General features: G+C 42.4%; 1 protein-coding gene across 9 annotated transcripts in view; it reads left to right on the top strand.

Annotated features, from left to right (window-relative positions):
- Positions 1–21,188, top strand: part of Fars2 (phenylalanyl-tRNA synthetase 2, mitochondrial) — a 509,857-nt gene that overhangs the window by 421,025 nt on the left and 67,644 nt on the right. For 2 of the 9 annotated variants that reach the window (XM_074082969.1, XM_074082968.1), the window contains one exon: positions 1–21,188. This exon is cut by the window's left edge. The exons of the other annotated variants lie outside the window; for them this stretch is intronic. The gene's annotated coding sequence lies outside the window, so the exon portion shown is untranslated. 9 annotated transcript variants of the gene reach the window in all.

The following is a 21,188-nucleotide window of genomic DNA, read 5'->3' as shown; positions in this document are numbered from 1 at the left end:
TAACATATTTATTTTTCATTATCAAATGCATGCACCTGCAGAAATTCATTATTACTGATAGCCTTGCCAATCCCATGTCCATAGGGAGGTCTTGCCCATAAATGACCATTTTTCTAGGTAGCACTGTTCTAAGATAGCTTTCACAGGAACTTTTGTTTGTTTGGTTGTTTGGCTGGTTGGCTGGTTGGCTGGTTGGCTGGTTGGTTGACTGTATGTTTGTTTGGAGATTAAACCCAGCAGGTAGAGCTTGACGCATATTAGGCAAACATTCTACTCCTGAGTTGCACTCTCAGCCCACAGGAAACTTTGCATGGTTGCACAGGCCATTACAGATATGGGGTGACCCTATGACCGCATGGCCCAGGATGATTTGCCCACATGGACGGCTGAGTGTTAGTCCCCTAGAGCAAAGCTGAAAAGCATATTGCTGTCTTGCTCTGTTGGATTTTCCAAAACATATGAAATTTAGTCCATATGTTGAAATCCCTCCTTGGCTGATTGCCTTGTGCAGTTCATACATACGGTACAGCAAAATAAAATTAAAAAAAAAATGTATTTGGGGAGCAAACTTGAATGGGAGAAAGTAGTGCAGTTCTGTGTTGAGAGCATATGTGAGCTGTGTGTGTGTGTGTATGGTATACTGTTCTGTTCTTTCAGAATGCCATTTATAAAATATTTATCATAGCTTTGCTGATTAGGTTCATGTAGAGCCTTTGTTACTGAAAAGGAGCAAAGCACTTTGCTAATGTAGGAGGCCATTGTTGGGGTACAAGAGTGAAGACCAAGGTAGATGACCATGTTAGAATTAAAGTGGGCAGGTCCATCAAAGTTAACAATAACACACAGCTACCTCTGGATTGAACTAGTCTTTCAAAGCCTCCACCAAAGTAAAGGGGTTAGGGAGGGTCATCTGTGGGGTTTATAACTTTTGCCATTGGTGGCTACTGCATAGGGGAATCAGGGGCCTTCTGGAATAGTTGGTCCATCTGACTACTATTGGTCTTCTTCTTATAACTCTTGTAACCTAAAACCAAAAAGAAAACTAATTAACTAAGTTACACACACACACACACATACAGGACGTTTTGAAGATAATGCCTTGGTAAGGAGCACCATAAAAATTGAAAAGGATAAAGCCAACAAAAAGAAAAATCAGGAAGTCTCATGAGCCTCCACTGGGTATCCATCCTGTCTCTGGCTGCTGAGGAAGTGGTCCTCCTGCAGGAACCATATGGAGACAGCAGGGAGAGTAACACTCAGTATGCACTGAGCATCTCGTGCCACATGCTGTTCTCAGTGCTTTCAAAGTATTGGTCTACAAGCCTATATTATCTCCCCATTTAACATTTGTGGAACCTGAGGTTCAAACAGGTTAAATATTTTGCCCAAGGTCACACAGCTAGGATTTTAGATAAGTGTATAATTCAGTGGTTTCTAGTATAGTCATAGTTATGCATTCATCAAATAATCAATTTTGGAACATTGCACCCCCCCCAACCTGGAAACCCTTATCTATCACCCCTCTCATCTCCTCTTTACTCAATGCCCCTTCCCTCAGTAACCACTAAAGTCCTTTCTGTCTCTATGGATTTGCCAGTTTGGACATTATATATATAAGAAGTCATATAATATGTAGTCCCTTGTGACTGGCCCCTTTTACTTAGCATAACACTCTCAAGGTAGCATGTGTCTGTACTTTATTCTTTTTTATGACTATTTCATTATATCGATATGCCATATTTTATCTATCATTGGATGGACATTTGTACTGCTCCTGTATTTCAGCTATTATGGATAATGTTATGAACATTTATTTGTGTGTAAGTTTTTCTGTAGACTTTTTTTTTCATTTCTCTTGGGCATGTATCTAGGAGTTGAATTACTGAATTGTCACATTTTATCTTTATGTTTAGCCATTGGAGGAACTACCCAACTATTTTCCAAATTGGTTGCATCAGTGTACATTCTCACTAGAGTGTATATAGTTCAAATTGCTCCACATCCTCAACAAAACTTATTATCTGACTTTTTCACATAGCCATTCTAGTGGGTGTAGTGTCATCTCATTCTTATTTAGATTTGTATTTCCCTGGTTGCTAATCATGTTGAGTTTTTTTCATGTGCTAATTTCCTCCAGCATTCTTTTGAAATGAATCTCAGATATCACTTCATTCACAAAACCCATGGATGTACCTGTAACAGGAAAAAAGCACTTTCAAAAAAGTATTGCTGTCTATCTTTTAAAAATTCTTAATGATCACATATGTATCTGATAATTCAATATGTATGTGATAATTTTCCTGTTTTCCCTATTTGTTTTATACTTAAAAAATAGTTGATTGAATTCAGATCCAAACAAGGCCCACATTTGCATTTGCTGGTAATGCCTCTTGGGGCTTTGGATCTGTAACTTTCCTCCCCTACCCTCTTTTGCATAATTCTGTTATTGTCAAAGAAACCCAGTTGTTTGCCCTTGGAAGTTTCCCAGTCCTGAAGTTTGCACCTTGCATCCTTGTGGTGTCATCTAACTTGTTCTCAAGTCTGTGATATTTCCCATAAATCAGTAGCTGCATAAATTGGTCAGATAGATTTAAATTAGTTTGTATTGTTAACAAGACCTCCTGGTGGAATCAGTACTTCCCTGTCTCTCTTTTTGTGCCATTAAGATTGGTCACTACATTCAAGTGTTGTCAGCTTAATATAGCTATTATAAAATCCCCATGTTAGTCAGGGTTTTCCAGAGTAACAAAACCAACAGAATATGCGTCATTATAAGAGGGGATTTATTAGATTGACTCACAGGATCAGAGGCTGGATAGTCCCACGATAGCTGTCTACAGGCTGGAAAGCCGTGTGAACTGGTAGCTGCTCAATCCAGGAAGGTGGAAGCCTCAGGACAGGAAAGAGATCCATGATGCACTCCAGCCCTAGGTCAAAGGCCTATTTTTAAGAAGAATTTTTAACCACATATCAGTGGCTCACACCTATAATACAGCTACTTGGGAGGATGAGCTCTAGAATCATGGTTCCAGGCCAGCCCAGTCAAAAAACTTTACGAGGCCCCCTACTCAAGGGAGAAAATCTGGGCATGGTGGCATGTGCCTGTCATGCCAGTGACAGCAGGAAGCCTAAAATGGTAGAATTGCATTCCAGGACAACAAAAGGAAAAAAAAAAAAAAGACCCTATCTTTCCCCCCACACCTCCCAAAAAAATGACCAGAGGAAAAAGGGCTAGAGGTATGACTGAAGCAGTAAAGTGCCTACCTCATAAGCGCAAAGTCCTGAATTCAAAAGTCAGCACTGCCAAACAACAGATTTTTAAAATTATTCTTTTTCCCTCATATTAACTGGGTAAAACTTTGTGGTTTTTTTCCCTGCAAGTATGAGGTAATTAAAAAAAAATCAATTAACTGCTAGTACATGCTCCCATTACCTTAATCTAAGCTAAAGCACCATGAGTTTTATCCACTTGTTGCTTGTGCACCAACTATGTGAATATCAACATGGTGAAACATATGAATAAATATACTTGTGAATAAATGACTGTATGATGCCTGAAGAAGGGCCTTGGGCTCCTCTGAGGTCACAGAACATTTCAGAAAATTCTATACTAAATGCACAGTTTGACATGTCTTCTTATAGTGGGGGAACTCAGATAATAAACAGTAAATATTAAGAGTGCTGAAGCAGGGCACTGTGACAGAGGGGCTATTTCAGGTTGGATGTTCATGAAAGGCTCTTCAGGGAAGTTCAGCTCTTAAGCTGAACTTAAAAGCAGGCAGCATGAGACAGGTAGGCTCAGGCTCCAAGGTAAGAGGACGGCAAAGAGTACCTCTGTTCTGAGCCCCCTGAGGAGGGGGTATGATGGGGAGAAGAGTGGTGAGGCACTCACAGGCCTCAGAAACAAAGGTCAGAGCAGGGCATTATTCTAAGTGCCATGAAGATTCTCTTGGGAAGGTTTGGTCAAAGTGAAAGATGATCATCACCTTGTGTGTCCCCCTTGCCTTCCCAGCAGCCTGTGTCTCTCCCCTTCCACATCCTTTCTTCTGTAAGTGGCCATAGCTGGATTCGAAATTATAAAACCTGGCTGCAAAGTTGTAAATATAAGTGAAAAGGAAACTTCAAAAGATCATATGTAGCATGATACTTGTTTTATAAAATAGAAAACAACTCATAAATTATCAACTAGGATAAAGCTATAGAAAAAAAGGAAAATAGGTGAGTTAGTTAACATTCAGAATGTGATTACCTCAAAGAAGGAAATCCAGAGGATGGGTTGGGTTGGGGAGACCCCATAGTTCAATGTAAGTCATTGTGGTGACCAGTGATGTTTTGTGGTTATATAATATCTTATGAAAAGCAGTGAATGAGTGAACAAGGATATGCAGTGGTCCAGTTTATAAGGATATGTTAGGAACCATGGATCATGATTAGTGCAAGTATGTGCTCCTGGGGTCTAGTATAAAAAGAAGGTCTGGGATGTAGCTCAGTGGCAGAGCACTTACTAGCATGCACAAGGCCCTGGGTTCCATCCCTAGCACTGCACAAAAGATTCTAAGAAACCAATCTGATATCTACATCTGGTTCATTTCTTCATGTACTGAGTCAGCTTCCTAGCTTGTTCATACTGCACCTATATGCAAATGCCATGCATACCATGATGGGTAAGAACTTGGGTTGTGGGGTAATGCTGCTTGAGTTTAAAATTGTGTGGGACCAACTGCACCCCTGGACACCTTGCTGACCCCTCAAGGCCTCAGTGTGTTCATCTGCAATGTGGACTAGTGGCAGCATCACCTCTAAAGCTGTTGGGAACACTCCCTATGCTAAAGCTGTGAACTGTTGCTCCTGAGCCTCTCCTCTGCATTTGTCAAGCAGGAGGAAATTCTCTCTCCTGTTTCTCCTTGCTTCCATCCATTTTTTTTCTTTCTTTATGTAGCTAGGGAAAACCAAGAATGAAGCAGCTTTGTTTTTTTGTTTTGTTTATGAGGAAAAGGTTGTTGAATCTGTTCCTAAGAATGTTTGAATTAAATTCTCTCTGCCCGAGGATGGTATTTTTATCTTAGATGATTGTTCTTTGAACAAGCAGTAAAAAGTAAAATGAAATTGGGAGGCCTCATGCTTTCTTCCTGAAAAGAGGCTTCAGGGCTTTGGGCCAAAATGTGGCTTGAAATGAATTTTAGAAGCAGCCACAGCAGGTGGCTTCTGTTGAAGGGCCTGCTGGTGACAGGCACAATTCCCCCAGGACTGCGGAAACACCCTGCAGAGCAGTGGCCATGCTGGGCTGCCCACTGCACAGGGACCTGTTGGAGGCAGAGGGACTTGGTGGGAATTGAAGGGCACCCCAGAGGGTCACACGGAGACTGCTGTAGGCAAGGGCTTTCCATTTCACTGCACGTTTCTCTCTTTCCGTTTCTCTGCAAGTTTCACATACTCGAAGCTTGGATGGATATGGAATCTGCTCAAATAGGCAACTTCCACAACTGAGAGCCTTTTCTTAAGGAAGGGCTGGGCCCAGGGTTGTCAGCCAACAGAGGCCAGAGGTGGCAGCCATCAGCACCTTCCTTGCTGGATTCAAGAGGTGCAGATTCTCAGGAGCAAACACAACATTTCCATGTAGGACATGCCGGGGAACTCCATTGCTGAACCAGCACTTTTCCTTTGTGGTCATGGGGAAAAGGCCTTTGTGACATGAGTTTCAGGATTGTGCCCATGAGGTATGTAGAAGTCAAGCTCCGGTTCTTCAGGCTGGTCCACAAGTCAAGGATAAGAGTTCCTTGGGATGGGGAATCTTCCTGGTGACAGAGTCTGGCAGGAGCCCATGTCATCCTGCAACCTGGGAGCATGGTGCTCTCCTGGGGATTGACCAGGACTCTGACTGCCTTCGATGGAAGGATCTGAGAGTACCCCACATATGCCTTACTGGCCTCTGTCAACTCTCGTGTGTAGCCGCCCAGAGCCTTTTAGGTCAACTCTGTCATTAGGGAAGTCTCATATTGGGCCAAAGTGCGCCTCCCATAATTTTCACTAATCAGCCCACATTCAGCTCTCTGTAGTAACACAAGATATATGCTTGTCCCCTTCTGAAATTTGTGCCTTCATTGATTCAGCAGGTAACTTACTAAGAACTACCTATGGCAGGCATTGCTCTGGGGGCCATGCAGAGAGCTTAGATAAGAAAACCCCATGTATTGAGCTGGACTTGACACCTTTGTCAGGGTTAGCACCTTCATCCGAGCCCCAGTTTCCTTATTGATAAAATGGGAATTTGTAGTCTCTACTCATCTTGCTGGGAAGTTGTAAGGGGTACCAAATGTAGGGTGTAAAATGCCTGGGCTCACCAGTCACGGGGTGGGTGTTTGTTAATACATCCTCTGATGTCTTCATGTTAGTACTATCTGGAGAGGAGAGGTGTGGGCAGAACTCATGTGCCATGGGCAGAGCCTCACTATGTGGTGGTGCCTCAGAGGCAGTGTGATGCCTCAAGTTGCATGCATGGGACACCAAGCTGCAGCCCACAGTGGAATTGAGGCAATTCAGGCAGGACTGTGGGGGCTAGAGAGGAGAAGACTGTTTGAGAGCCAGAGTCAAGTAGGCAAATTCACACTGTGTGGGATGAACAAAAGAGAGAGGAAACTAGTTCTGGGAGCTTCCATGGGTAGCTGAAAATTGGGGCTCAGGTGAATGGAACAAAGTATATTGTTTTGAAATGACAAGGTGGACCAAGGGCAAGACAGAAAGTGGAATTATTTCTCAGATTCCCAAAGAACTTAAATTTTTCTTCAACTTCCTTAAGTTTTCTTCTGTTTTAAAATTAAAGTATATTTATGTGCAATAAAAATCATCCTTTTTATGCATAGCTCTATGAGTTTGACAAACATAATCATGTAGTCTCCACCAACCTTAATGTAAAACAGTTTGCCTCACCCTAAGATTCCCCTTAAGAACCCTGCCTCCCACTCCCAACCTGTGCAACCACGGGTCTGTTTTCTGTCCCTGTTCTTTTGCCAGAATGCCTCTTATACCTATTCCATAGATGGAATCCTACGGTATGTAAATTGTTCATCCTAGTTTCTTTCATTTAGCATGAGGCCTTAGAGATTCATCACATTCCATTTTGATGCTATTCCACTGTGTGAATGAACCACAGCTTGTTTATCTGTGTCCCAGTTGAGGAGCATTTGACTGTTAGGAGTTTTGGGGCAAGTGTGGGTAAAACTGCTATCAACATTCACATGCAGATATTTGAGTTGACATAAATTTTCACTGCACTTGGGTGAACACCCAAGAGTGGAGATTGCTGTGGAGATTGCTGGGGACACATGGTAAGTGCATATATAACTTTTTTAATCTGTTCGCTTGCTTGCTTGTTTTTAGCTAGCCTAATAGGTATAATGATAATTTTATAGTTTTAATTTGCAATGTGCTAATATCAAATAATGTTGAATATCTTTTCATATGCCTTTTAGCCACCTGTACATCTTTGTGGTATTATCTGTTCATATCTTTTGTCAATTTTTAAATTGAATTTTTTCTTTTTACTGAATTCTAAGAGGTTTTTCATATATTATAAATACAAGTTTATCATGAGAAATATGATTTTCAGATATTTGTGCCCAGTGGGTAGCTTTTTAAAAATTTTACCAGGGTCATTTAAAGAACAGAATTTCTTAATTTCAATGAAGTTCAATTTATCAAATTTTTTTCTTTCTTGAATGATATGTTCTGTCTTATATCCAAGAAATCTCTCCCTAATCCTAAGAAAAATCACAAAGATTTTCTTCCTTAGTGAAGAGGTCAGGTAGAGATGAATCAATTCAGGTTGTAATACACTTGTGCATGGAAGCAATGCTAGGACTCTCTCTGTATAGCTATCCTTATCTCAACTAGCAAAACACTATGACTTTCTTATTATTGCTTATGTCTTCTCTTCAACAAAATTGGAGAAAAGGGCAGAACAGGTTCTGCCTGGAAGCGAGGGGGGTGGGGGGAACAGGGAGGAGGCAGGGGGGAGAAATGACCCAAACAATGTATGCACATATGAATATATGAATAAAGAAAAAAAAGGAAAAAATTTTATAGTTTGAGGTTTATACTTAAATCCAATTTAACTTTGTTTTCAGTACAAGATATGAGTTCAGGTGGGGTTGTTTGATTGGTTGCTTTTGCATATAAATATTCAGTTATTTCAGCATAATGTTGAAAAGATTCCTTTCTCATTCAAGTACATTTTCACCTGTGACAGAAATCAATTGACCATATGCACATGAGTCTGTTTCTGAATTTTCCATTCTATGTGTTTATCTTTTCTTTAGTACTACAGTGACTTGATTACTATTGCTTCATATCATATCTTCCAAACCCTCTAACATTGTTCTTTTTCAAAACTGTTTTAAGCATTAGAGTTCCTTTGCCTTTCCATATAAAATTTAGAGTCAGCTTATTGATTTCTACAAAAAAAAAAAAAAACAACCCTCCTGCTCAAATTATTTTGAAATTGTATTGACTCTGTATACCTATTGACCCCAGACTAATATCTGGGAAGAATTGACATCAAAATACTAAGGCTTTCAATCTATGGTCACAATATATCTCACCATTTATGTAGGTCTTTTTTGATTTGTTTCATCAAGGTTTGCACTTTTTACCATATAAATCTTTATTTAACTTTCTAAGCTTTACAATTAACATATTTCATATTTTGAAATATTACAAATAGTTCTTTTATTATTTCAGTTTCCAAATAAATACAATTGAATTTTGAATATCCACCTTATATTTTACAATCTAAATTCTAGTGACTTTAAAAAAAATTAATTCATTGGAGACATCCATGTCCTTACTTCTTTTTCCTGCCTTATTACATTGGCTAGTACTGCCAGTATTATATTTATTATTTGGTATTAATCAGTTCTTCATGAATTTGTAATCTTGACCATGTTGGGGAAAGTCATTTCTTCATTCATCAGGCATTGACTATCTGCCAAGTGACATGGATTATATAAGGCATTGTAGGGAATATAATGAAAAATAGATATTAAACTTGCTTCTAAGAAGCTGAGAGTATAAGGAACATAAGGTAGCTTCCCAAATGAGAATAATATCAGGGTCATGCCTCAGTTCCTTGGGATCAGGTCCTAAGTGAATGCAGCCATGGGTTGGTGCTGAGGAAGAGACAGGCAGTTTTGCTATCCATTTCAGAGGCCTTCTCAGAACTGCCAAGAGGTCAGAGACAGCCCCTAACTTATTCCCAGTGTTGCCAAGGAGGTGTGGCTTGCATTCAGTAATAAATAAAGCCTGGCCAGGCCTAGGGAGATAGACATACAGTTTATTTTGGTTCTGATAGTAAGAAAAATTTGTAACAACTGTACCTATGAGAAAAATGCTTAGCCAGCCCACTTTTCTCCCCTTCAGAGACTCAGGGACCCTAGAAGGAAGTGGTGGCAGGCATAAAGCCTTCCCCAAACTGCTCTTCCCAAGACTTTGAGGGTCATTCAGAAATACAGGATGGGCCTGAACTCCAAGAAAGGGCAGGAACAATGTGAGATGGGAAATGAGTGGGAGAGATGCAGGGACTAAGGTGAAAATAAATCATGTCCAGCTATGTAGTGGGCAGTAGAAGCCTCTTCTCCTTTCCTGTGTGAAATTTTAATATTGGGGGGGAGGAGAGGTCAGAGGAAGTTATTTCTTGGGTTCAGAGAAGCGGGAGAAGAAGGATGGGGAAGAGGAAGCTCCTGGAACAGAAAAGCAGGTAATGTGGATATGCAAATAGAGAGGATATTCCAGGCCAACAGATGAGACTGGGGGTGCCAACTGAGAGCACTAGTGCTTTGGACCTGGGCAGAGTGGAGCGATTGAAGACACTGGTGGGGAAAAGTCAGAGAGGAGCTTTGTGGGGGCCCAAGCACCAGGCCAGTGAACAGGAAGCAAGAAAGGCCTTGAGCAGGGAGGGAAATGAGATATCAGTTTTGAAGACAGCTTTTAAGGCAGCTGCTGTTAAATGATTCTGAGTGTGACCTCTGTAGCCTGGCTTCCTGGGTTCAAATCCTGCCCAGTAGCTCTGGGAACTGCTGCCTAGCCTTTCTGTGCCTGTGCCTCAGTTTCCACATGTAGACAGTACTTACTTGTAAAGATAGGACAAGTTGATACACGTGAAGCTCTTGGAACCATGCCTGGCAGGTGGGAAAGCACTATAAAAGTGTTAGCTGGTATTAGTTATTATCATTATCATCACTATTTTAGGAACATCCATTGGAAGGAAGGTGGGTAAATTTGAGCAGTTGTTGTAGTAGGACACCCCAGCATTTCAAGCCTGACTAAAAGACTAGGTATACCCTGCCTCCCCCACCATGGCCCCCACTCCATGTTCACTCACTCAAACAGAAACTACTCTGTTTTTCTTTTTAAGATGCACTAGAAGGTGCATATATGATGGCTGGGGCAAACCACCACAATGGTAATCATGGTGACTATAGCAGCATGGGGAAGTATCTAAGCTGTTATGGTAAAGGAAATAAAACCTAAAATCATACATACATGGTGGTCAAAGCAATAAAAAATATGGACTTCTCTGGGGAAGAGTCAGAGACAAATGCAGACAAATGGCAGCACTGTGGCAGGGTGGTGAGTGTATGAATACATAGCTTGTTTTCCATGTATGTTTTTGTAATAGGTAAACAATAGACTAAAGGAGGAAGCACATGCTAAGGAGGCCCCTGGTTCTGAACAGCTGTGGTTTGGCAAAGATTAGGTGTGAGTGGAGGATGCCATCAATTCCAAATCCAACATGGTTTGCAAAGCTGAGGTCCCTTCTGCCCTCCATGGCCCCAGAACTCACCATCTTATCTGTGAGTGGAAATTCCTAGGCAATGACTCCCACATCAGCTCCCAGAGACAGTAGGCCCTTCCCTTCTACATAGTTAGCCCTTCCCAGGGAACTTGGGATAACAGTAGTATCCGTAGGTTGCCTTGGTGATGGCGTCAGTTAAAACAAGTCCAATTCAAATTCCAAGTGCCAATGGTATAACCTTAGGTAAGATTCTTGGCCTCACTGAGCCTTGCTTTTACCAATGTACAATGGAGTGATAATATCCCCTTCTTTTGGGATATGACTAGTAGGTAAAGCAAGAATACATTGGTTGGCCTCCAGGAAACTGCTCAGTGAAGAGTCATGGTCTCTGTAACTGCTGCTGTGGGATGAGGGCAAGGTATTGGTATCATCATTAGTATTATCGGACAGAGCCCTCATCCAATGGCCAGCTCCAGTTCAGCCTTCTCCCTAAGGTCAGACCCCATTCCTCTACCACGGCTTTCTGTCCCCTCCTGACCACTCAGGTCATTGTGTTCATGCCTCTCCCAGGGCATCTGCTACTCCCTCTGTGGCAGTGGTATCACTTATATCCATTACCACACTCACCAATAGCTGTGTGGTGAGAACCCATCCTGCTCAGCCCAGTATTTTCTGGTCCTTTTGGTGTATACCCACCCACGGAGGCAATGCCTGGTGCCTCATGGGCACTCGTTAGCATATTTAATAAATTCCCCCAATTAATTAATTAAGTCCAGATTTAGTGGGTCTGAGGAGTTACTAGATTGAGGGACCCCCGGATCTTATTTTCAGGTATATTTCCTTCCAGTGCACTGCAACAACCAAGAAACTCCCATGGGTTTCTCTCACGTCCTGCTTATTGCCACATGTCCTCAGCAGCTGGAAATGTAAGGCAGGGGCTGCTAACCAAGAGTGACTTCTAAATGAGCTTCCTGGCTTAAGGCAAAGGTCAGTTTTTCTGTGCAGTTACAATGGCTGCCAGGTGAATGAAGCCAGTAGAAGGGACATGGTGGGGGTGAAAGGTGGCTAGGCACTTAGCTTACCATGGGTACTTAATGGATGTTAAATAATTGAAAGAATAAAGTAAGAGATGGGCGAATACCGCACTGATGAACCCAAGGTGAACTGAGGGCCTGGGAACATTTGCAAATTGGTCATTAATGTTTCATCAGCAGTGTGGTGTTCTTTGTTCATTTCAAATGGCAGCAGTTTCCGGTCACAGGCAACTTAAATGGAGGAATTGTGCCTGGCTTACAATTCCATCTCATAATTCCAGTGTCTTTCAAAATAATCTAACAGCTAGCAATGGCCTGATATGGTTTGAGACATGCTTAGAAGGGATTCAGTGCTTTCACTTAGTGACATTTGGAGGGAAATTATGAATTTCCAAGTATTACGGCTTTATTGGGGTTTTTATTTGCTCTTTTTTTTTTTTTGCTGTTGTTTTTGTTTTTTGCTTTGCCTGTTTTTGAAATGATGTTCGCAAAAGCTGAAATGACTGTTTATTCATGATGAAGAGGGGGCGAGGAGGTATAGGGAATAATTCTACTCAGACGCCTTCTTCAAAATGATTTTTGCTGTTGGCAAAGCTCAGAACATACTCACATGATTCTCTGCCTTTAGTAAGTGACAGGAAAAACACATTGTGCAGTGTGGATAGCTATAACTAGCAGTTGATGGTTTAAATCTCAGAGGCTCAGTGTACACAGCTCACTATATTTTATGACAACCTCATTTAGGGAAGATGAGGAACTGAAAGCATGGTGTAGAGGACTAGAAATGGCACTTCCTCTAGGGAGTTCCCCATTTCTGAGTTTCCCCAGAAAATAGCCAGGTACTTGTCCAGGATGAGCTGTGCTTTTGGCAAAATTTTCCACTCTCTGCCATTGTCCTGGCCCTCCATCTGGCCACCCTGTGCTATAAGGTTTGTGTGCCTACTGTGTTGAGACTGTGCCCCCTCCCCAAACCCTGTACCTCTCTTCAGTTCTTCCAGTGACTTTGGAGGTGGTAGGACAGAGACTATCCCTTGTTTCCAGCAGTGGCTGGCATGCCTTTGACAGTGGCCTGACCTGTATGTAGCATGCTAAGCCACCACTCTCCCCAGAAAGCTGGCAGTAGATTACAGTGACTTTGGGCATCTGTGGTGCTCACTCATAATGCAGGTTAGCTGTTACTTCCATTTTTCACAAGTTAACAAAAGGGCACTTAAGCAAAGCAGGCATTTAGTCCCAAGCAGAATCAATCTTCCTGCTGCAGTAAAAAGCCAGGCCCCAGGCAGCTGGTGTTTGGAGTTGATTTTGAGTGTGTGTTGACTTGCCTTTCTCTCAGGGTAACTGGAATGAACAGTTTGTGCTAATGAATGAGCCCAGGAGGCACCAGTTACTCCAGGTGACTGTCCCAGCCCTGCTGCAGGGCAGGGAGATCTGAGCAGCCTGCCCCTGGGGCTGGAGCAGGGTCCTCCCAGAGAGTGTGTGCTGAGAACACTGAAGAGGATCATTGCTGCAATAGGCAGGGCAGCCAGGCACAGACATACAACCTCAGAGTCTGGGAGTTTGCTCAGAAAAGGCAACATGCATCCACCCATACATGCCTTCACAGGTGAAGTTCGTGCCCGTACTGCTTTTGTCTTGGGGAGTTTTTAGACCTGTGCAAAATGCCTTGGACTTCTCTGCATGCAGAGCTCTGCTATGCACTTCTCAGCCTCTTTTCCTTGAGGGGTAGGCATTCAGTTACCCACAGTGCCTCTGTATTTGAGCCCTCCTTTTTTTTTAAATACTGGCTTCCCTGCTTGGTTCTTGACTTTTGTCTGCTTGCTTTTCAGGCACAGGTTTTCAAATATAAAATAACTCACTCTATTCCTTCACTTACCCTCCACACACCTGTCTATCTCCCAAGGGCAACTTCTGAGTCCTCGTGAATCCATAGTAGGGTCCTCAACTCAGTCAGCACACTGACCTGTTGAAGCAGACTATTCTTTATGTGAGGCTCTCCTGTACCTTATAGGATGTTTAGCAGCAGCCCTGATCTCTACCGACTACATGGCCAGAAGCAACACCCCTCACCTCCAGACCACCAAATGTCCCCTGGTGACAATATTTCACTCTGTTAAAAACTACTGGTCTACAGGAATCATGCCAAGGCAGCTGCCCTTTTTAAACATGCCAAACTGAATGACTATGTGGAATATTCTTAGTTATCACACTCTAATATGTACTAGTCAGCTTTCCATCACTGTGACAAAATGCCTGAGATAAACAACTTAAATGAAGAATGATTTATTTAGGCTTACAGTTTCAGAAGTTGAGTCCATAGTCACTTGTTCCTGTTGCTTTTGGGCCTGTGGTGACACAATATATCATGGTGGGAACACATGATAGAGTAGATCTGTTCACTTCATGATGGTTGGGAAGCAAAAAGAGAGGCAGGAAGGTTCTGGGGTCCTATAATCTGCTTCAAGAGCACAATCCTCAGGGCCTCACTTACTCCCACTAGGCACCAAACCTTTAGCACATGGGACTTTGGGGGACATTGCAAACCCAACCAATAGCATATTATTTCTCCACTTACCTGTCTGTTTACCCATTGATCCACCTGTCTGTCTGTGTAACTAACCAGCCAACCAACTAGCTGTAGGTAAATGCCAGTGCACTGGAGCTGGATATATTCAAATTTAAAGTCTGTCTCCGTAATTATTTATAGGATCATGGATTTAATCCCACTGAACTTCACTCTCCCCATCTATAGAGAAGGAGAAAAGCAATGCCCACCTAGTAGTAAATGAAGCAAGAACATAATTAGACTGATCTTGGTGGAGCTGTTTGTTGGATTGGAATAAGAAAAGACTGATTGAATGGCAGAGATTCTGAATAGAAGGCAAAGGCTAAAAACTAGTCAAGATAAGCTGCATTAGGTACATTTAGTAATGACTGAGGTGAGAGGTATTCTGGGGATGGCAGACTTGATAAGATCTAGATATGGGAGCCATAGAGAGTGAAGGACTGTGAGACTATATGAGTGACTAAGAAAATGATGCATTGTGATAACAGTAATGGAACCAGGGAAATGAACAGGCAGGAGAGAAGAGAGCTCAGTTTGGGCCAACTTAAGTCTGTGCCTATGGACATGGTGTCTCAGGAGGTGTTTGGTAGGTGTATAGAAACATGGGCCCCTGGGGTAGGTCAGCACTGACTGACCATTGGAACAATGTGTTTGGACAAAACAAAGTGCATACACAGACAAAGGGTGAAAGGCTGATCCTGTGGGAGTGCCCACATTTAGGTAAGGTGGGCTGTACATGGGAGTCAATGGGTTGATAAGGATGGAAGAAAAAGCAGAGTCTGAGCCCACGAAGCAGCAGTCCAGGGTGACTGGGATTCTCAGCAGGTCTCTGAAGAAGAGAAGACTGAGAGAAAAGAGGTTCAACAGAAAGTTGGGGCCAACTTTCACATACTCACAAAGGTCTAGATGGATGAAGATGGAGAAACCACTCTGAAGAGTTACAAAAGGCCTTTACTTATGTAATCACAAGGAAATAGCAGTAAGAGAGCCCCATTTCTTAGGGATTAAGAATAGAGGCAAGAAGTATAATATGCCATTTCAAGAAGTTGCTCAGCAAATATGAGAGAAATAGGACAGTAGGCTTTAAATGTGTATATAAATATGAATTGTTTTAGGGAAATGCCAGCTATTTTCAGAGGGAGGGGAAGAGATTGAAGAGAGAGGCGTTAATTACTGAGGAAACAGGATGAGTTCCAAGGCACTAAATGTTCAAGGAAGATACTTGGGAGATAGAATGATGCCTTTCTTTTGAGACCACAGGGAAGGAAGGATGGAAAAGAAAGAAGGAAATGTTTTGATGGAAAGATTTCTTCATTTAACCTCAGTCCTGGGTCTGTGTATATAGAAAGGAGAATTATTAGATTGTACATGATCTTTGTCCAGCTAGAATTTGGGGGGTTTTGAGATTTATTTCCCAAAGATGTCAGGGGGAAGTAACGTGTTTTCATCAGTGAATATGTCCAAGCCAGGGCAGGAAAAGAATTAGCCTTCTTCTAAGAGCCTCTGTTTGTTCCAAGTGATAAAAATATTTATTACAAAGGACAGTTTGTACAAGAGTTGACAGTCTTTCATAGGACATGAGTTAAGTCTTCACTTACTCTTATAAAGTGGTTCTCTGGTTTGCAGTAATCTTACCTCTTCTGATCATTGGGAATCAATATTGGTTGTTGTCAATTTTATTATGTGCTTATCATGTATCAAGTACTGTTCTAAGAGGTTTCCGTGGATTAACTCTGATGATCCTCTCAGTCCTAAGTGGTCATTTAAAGATGAGGAACTGTACATAACAAGAAGAAGTTGGCCAAAATCATGGAGCTGCTAAGTGATAGAGCTGAGACCCAAACCCACACCACTGACTCTGAAAACCTCAGCACTAACCACTACACTTTCCCATGTCTGGAGAAAACTTGGGCCTAGAGCCCATGCATGGGAACCTGTGCCACCCAAATGGACTGATGAATCTCAGAAAGTTAGCTGATGTGAGGAGTAAGATCTGAGAATGTGGCAAACCTGGGGCATTTCAGAGAATCTGGGGACTGGGTTTTTAAGGAGGCAAGAAGAGCCTGGGGAACAATACTGATTAGATTGGATAGATCTCAGGGACAACCACCCAGATGAAGATAATCTCTTCCTTCCTCTCTTCTCTACTTCCCCTTCCTTCCTGCCTCTCTCCATAGAGCCCTCAAAACCTACATGCTCTGCTGGGCTGCATCCTGGGCTCACAGGAAGTGTGAGCCCAGTGCTTCCCATGCCTCTCACTTGGGCTTCTGCCCACTTAGAAGCCAGAGGTCCCATACGTATTTTCACATGATTGGGAGATCACAGGGTAAGACAACAAATTTTAGCAGGAAAGGATGTTGGAGAGGACAGACAGAGATCAAGTAGCACACCAAACTGAAAGTTCCACAACCTAGGATGGAATGTCACTGCAAAGCTCAGTGTGACTTTGAGCTCCAAGTACACATTGACCTATATCCCTCTCCACTCCTGACATCAAATGGCAACTCTCATTTTCCCACACTGGGGTATGGCTTTTAATGAACAGATGTGCATAACATGAGAGAGGTGCAGGTCATGTGGCAAAAACTCTCAGAAGGCGTTTCTGAATAGACGCTCTTAGAAGGAGGCTTAATTCCTCTCCTGGCCCCAGCCATATTCACTGATGAAAACATATTACTGCCCCTTGACATCTTTGGGAAATTAGTTTTAAAAAATCCCCAATTCTACTTGAACAAAGATCCCTTTATAATCTAGTGAGCCACCTGTCTACATATATAGACCTATGACTGGGGTTAAATGAAGTCATCTTTCCAACCAAAACATTTCCTGCTCTCTGTGCACATGTTGATGTCAGACAGACCACCCCGTGCCCCAGGATAGGGACCCCTTTGTGGGGATTCAGTGGGTTAAGACTTGGGAGACTCTTGCAGTCGTGCCTGGCATGTAGTGAGCACTCAACAATAATTAGCTGTCATTCTCATCTTCCTCCAGCTTCCAATGTCAGGCCATACATCTTGTGTTCAGAAATTCTTTGTAATTAAATACAGTGGATAAATGACTGTTGAGTTCATCAAAGAGAATTTGAGAAGTTGGAGAGAAGAGCAGACATTGTTGATGGGAAGAAAAAGATGGCACAGTCAGGCAGGGAGCATCTGAGAGGAAGAGGCCAGATCTGTGGGCACATGGAGCTTCCTTCCCATGCATCAGCCAGACTCCTCCAGCTGCCATTTTGAGTCCCTTTATGTCCTCTAATGAGTCTCCTGGTTGCTTCCCTCTTTTTTTTTTTTCTCTAGAAATAGAACTGTATAGCTGGCTGTGGTAGCATGTTCCTGTAAACCCAGCTTCTCAGGAGGCAGAGCCCTGGCAAAGTTAGCACAGACTGTATCTGAAAAACAAGCTAAAAGCAAAAGGACTGGGGGGCATGGCTCAAATGGTAGAACATTTGCAAGTGCCAGGCCCTGAGTTCAACCCCAGTACTGCCAAAGAAAAAGAAGAGGAGGGAGGGAGAGAAGGAAGGAGGGAGAGAGGGAGGGAGGAAGACTATATCATGTACTTAAGTAAGAAAAATTCAAAGTGTTTCAAGGCCTATTCTTCCCTTAACTCTCCCTTGGATTCACATCATTTCCACAAATAGTTATCAAATTCTTCTTCCCATGTGCCAGGTTGAAAAACATGCCACGAACGAGGTAGTCCTGTATTCTGCCCAGCCCCATCCTGCAGGATGGATGAGGAGCTGGCAGGTTGCCTCCCACACTTCCATGGTCAGAAGCACAGGTAACATGAAGGGCTAGCCTTGGATTCTCTGCTTCCAGGATGAGGTTTTGTGTGATTTTAACTTATTTGCACATAATTAACCCTAGGGTCAAAAAATGCTGCCCTTCTGCCTCTGCAGAGATTGAAATCAGAGTTTTGAAGAGAAGCAATTCCTGGGTAGAATTAAAAGCTTCTTGATGAATGTTGCCATCGTGACATGGGGAGGAAATTACAGTCACACTTTCTGTGATGTAATTAAAAAAGCTAAAAAGCAAAGATGAATGAAATACCCACCAGTGGAAATGGGATTTGGTTTTCAACAGAGGAAATTGGAGTTCTGTCGCTCACGGGTGGCGTGGGCCTGACTCATTGCAGATTTCAGCAGGGAGCCACACAGCGTATTTACCTTAACCTGTGCAGCATCATGGCCCCAAAACAGTAGTTATTACTGTAAAAGATGTGACTTTCTTCTCTCCATCCTAACCATTGACTCTTTCCAAAATGCCAAAAATATTTCCCTGACCCTGGTGTGGTCTCAACTACTTTGCTTTCCCTCTTCCCCACTGGCATGTCTTGATTTTAGTAGTAACCCTGATTCTCTGGTCTTCAACTACCTTCACCCAAGAACATAAAAAGATTAGTGGCCCAGAGTTGAGCTTCTTGTTAAGAGCATGGAGTCCATGCTATACTCCCCCATCTGGTTTTTCCTCAATCATAAAACCAAGCCACAGAGCCATAGTTGACATATACTGATGGGTTACCCTAGCAGCAGGACCCCAGTTGTGAAACAACTGGTCGTCTGCTCCCAGCCTAGTTCCTTGCTGTGTCACCCTATGAAGTTCTCTGGGCTTCATTTTCTGCATCTATTAATAGGAATTGGAATAGTATCATCAGAGTTATTAATTAATAACTAATTAATTAATTAATGTGCGTAAGTTTTGCATAAGCCCACAAGAAATACCAGTTCTTAAAACCACCATTGCCATCAGATAATCAGTCATGGGATCCAAGAAAGATAAGCTGGTATGCTAGCAAGGATTTATATGTAACAAGCAACAGGAACACAGCCCCACTTCATTCTCACTAGGATTCTGGAAAGGTGGACTGGAACAGGTGACCTGTCCTGGAGGCCTACATGACCTCTTTCACCCTCAAGCCAGCCTTGGGGTCCTACCTGAAGGTCATGAGCCAAAGGTCTGGAATGTCTGTTTTTCTGGGAAAGGAAGATCTGGCCAGTGCCTTCCCTTAGGGAGAAGAGCTGACCTCTCTGGTACTTGGAAGAAGGAAGCAGGCCGTGGGCCCTTAGTCTGCTTTGCACTGTACGATAAACCAAGGAGGGCATCCAGGAGACTCAGTCCTCTGTTGGGGGGAAGGGCTCCTGGATCTGACCGATGAGATCAGAATTCCTCTTCTGTGAGGGAGAACCAGAAGAAGGCAATGATACTAACCACTTACATAGCACTTAACAGAGCAGGGAGTATGGCTCAGTGGTAGAGCATGTACTTAGTATGTGCAAGGCCCTGGGTTCAGTCACTGGCACCACAAGCGAAACCATAGCCCTTAATATGACCAGAGAATATTGTAACTGCCTCATAGAGATAATCTTAATCTTCATAATAGCCCTTTAATGCTGGTGATCTGCTATTCTCATCTTTTTATATATGAAAATTGGCATGAAGAGAGGATAGCTCATTAGAGCTTGGAGGGTCTCTATAAGTAAGAGAGGAAGAGGTAGATGATAGATAGATAGATAGATAGATAGCAAACTGTATCTATCTATAACATAGGATACTATATGCATCTAAGAATAGATGTTTCTTCTTATTGTTGCCTCAAAAAAGACCAACTCAATGAACTAAATGAACTAAACAGGCTTCCAGAAGATTCAGTCCACATTATTCTAAAACGCGTTGCTTGGTTATTTTGCAGATTATCTTAAAACCCAAAAGGCATTATTAGTTTTTAAACAAAAGTTAGAAATGTATGTTTTCAGAGTAATTCAAGGGTTGTTTTTTTTTAATCACATTATCCCTGCTATTTATCATGTAATTGTTGTCTATATCTATTATCTAACTCAGAGAGGTTAAGTAACTTACTCAACTTGACAGAGCTAGTTAGTAGTAGAACTGTAATCCAATGCCAGACCCTGTGGTTCTGTCAGGTGCCATTTCCACATGTTTCCCCGACAACTCTCCATTTGATGTGGGCTGCTCACCAGATCAATCAGTGGATTAGACCAGGTAAAATATGGGAAGTTCAATGATTGAAGACTTGGTGCTTTTGATTAGGTCAACTTCAAGCCCAGGTTCTGGCTCTATCAGGTGCATTGTTTCTTGCTCTCTATTTCTTGACCTCTTGGAACCCCATTTCTCTTAGGGCTGTTGCAAGGATTGGATGAGATGAAGGCACACAATGCCAGCATGTAAGTGGTGTGTGGCTGTATACACCCCTGGCTGTTTTCTCCCAGGAATTCTTCTGCCTAGTACAGGTCGAGTGTCCCTTGTCTGAAATGCTCAGGACTAGAAGTGTTTCAGATTTGAGATTCTTTCAGATTTTGTAATATTTGCATAAACATAATGCGATATCTTGGGGTTGAGACCCAAGTCTAAACATGAAAGTCATCATATTTCATATATACCACATATGCATGGCCTGAAGGCAATTTTTGCACAGTATTTTAAAGAATAATTTTGTGCATGAAACAGTTTCTATACATTGAATTCTCAGGCTGTGGCATCATGTTTGTGCTCAGAAAGTTTTGGATTTGGGATTTCAGGTTTTTGGATTAAGGATGCTCAGCTGGTAGTGTGACAGTGTAAATTAAAAGGCCATTGCACAGCTGTGAATCTTGTCGCTCTCAATGGCTGTAGTCAATAGCAGAGATGTCCTAGACCTTAAAATGCACTGTTTGGCAAGTGTGCTCCACCCCAGCCTATGGAACACACCCTGTGGGTCTGTCCCCATTTGTGACACCATGCTCTGTGTGGTCTTGTGTTGACATACAAAAAAATTTCAAAGAAAGTTGGGTATCCTAACAGCTGCTGATATT

The sequence above is a fragment of the Castor canadensis genome, chromosome 8 (genome assembly GCF_047511655.1).
Source record: "Castor canadensis chromosome 8, mCasCan1.hap1v2, whole genome shotgun sequence".
Lineage (NCBI taxonomy): Eukaryota > Metazoa > Chordata > Mammalia > Rodentia > Castoridae > Castor > Castor canadensis.
Note: the sequence above shows the minus strand (reverse complement) of the source record. Positions and strands in the feature narration are given on the sequence as shown.